Genomic DNA, 1,594 nt, shown 5'->3' on the forward strand with positions numbered 1-1,594 from the left:
GCATGCTGGAGTTTTAAAAAGAACATTCTGGCTACAGCGGGTAGACTAGCAATTATTAATGTTTAGGGCAGAGCCAACTGTGGAACTCCCGTTAAGTGGCTGGTGGCCTGGATTTTCAAATAGTGGCGCCGGAAAAAGAAAAGAGGGAAGTGGCATTGGGAGATGGTTAGGAGGTAAGGTGGGCAGGATGAAACAGCTGCTTGACGGGATGAGAGAGTGAGTCAAGAATGGCTCCCGGTCTTCTCACCTCCTAGTCCAGGGAGATGGCATCGGCTGTTGCTAAGGGCTAGAATTATGGGAGCAGCCATGGGAGGAACTGCGTGAGCCCTGTTTTAGAGGATGTAGAATTTGCAGTGCCTGAGATGCCTCTAAATGGAGATGTCAAAGGGATAATGAATGTATAAACATGGAACACAGAGAAGAAATGCGCTGTTACTTTTTTTCCCCATTAAGTGGGAGGATGGGAGACAGAGACAGACTCCCACATGCCCCCTCCGACTGGAATCCACCCAGCAAGCCCCTGTGGGGGGATGCTTGACCATCTGGGGCTGTTGCTCTGTTGCTTGGCAACTGAGCTATTTTTAGTACACGAGGCAGAGGCCACAGAGCCACCCTCAGTGCCTGGGGCCAAGTCACTGGAACTAATCAAGTCATGGCTATGGGAGGGGAAGACAAACAGAGATAGAGAGGGAGAGAGAGAGAGAGAGAGAAGAGAGAGGGGTGGGGAAGCAGATGGGTGCTTCTCCTACGTGCCCTGACCAGAATCAAACCCAGGACATCCACATGCCTGGCCGATGCTCTACCATTAAGCCAACCGGTCAGGGCCAGAAATCTGCTGTTACTTGAGAGCTACACATACAAGTGCCAACATTCATAAAAAGAAAAAAATGATAGAAGCTGCATGTTTCAAGAGTTTGAACTCAACACTCAAAAGTAATATGGGTAAAGATGAGTCCACGAGGGATGTAGATTGAACCGGGATTAGAGAGGAGAAAAGGCAGTTCAGCACAGGTTTTCGTAGACTTGAGCGACAGAGCGTGTTTCAAGAAAGGCACAGTCAGTAGTGCTAACTGTCACTGAGATCACAGAAGTTGAGGACAGCATAATGACCTTTACTTCATTACAGTGCGATTTGGGGGGACCTTGACAACAAGTCATTTTAATGGAGTGAGAGGAATGAACACGAGATTTGGGTTGAGAAGCGAGTGGATGTAGGAAGCAGGAGACTGAGTGAAGGTAACTCTCGGGAAGGTCCACTGGGAGATGGGGGAGAGGCAGGCCAGTGGCCAGTGGCCAGGAGTGCAAGGTCTGCGGGGTAATATTATATTAGTAACGAAAAAATTCGGTGTGTCATGAACTCTGTGTACACTTTTTTTTTTTTTAATTTATTGTGTTGGCACCACAAATTTATGGTTTCAAGTGTCCCACTCAATATATCACCCTCTACGCACCACATCATGCCCCACCATGCCCCATGCAAAGTCTCTTTCCACCCCCCCATTTCTGCCTCCCCTTTTCCCTCCCTCCTTCTACCTCCACTCCCCTTTTCTTCTGACTGCTGCTACCCTGTTGTCTGTATCTATGTATTACATAT

This window comes from Saccopteryx leptura, chromosome 13, assembly GCF_036850995.1.
Source record: "Saccopteryx leptura isolate mSacLep1 chromosome 13, mSacLep1_pri_phased_curated, whole genome shotgun sequence".
In the NCBI taxonomy this organism is placed as follows: Eukaryota; Metazoa; Chordata; class Mammalia; order Chiroptera; family Emballonuridae; genus Saccopteryx; species Saccopteryx leptura.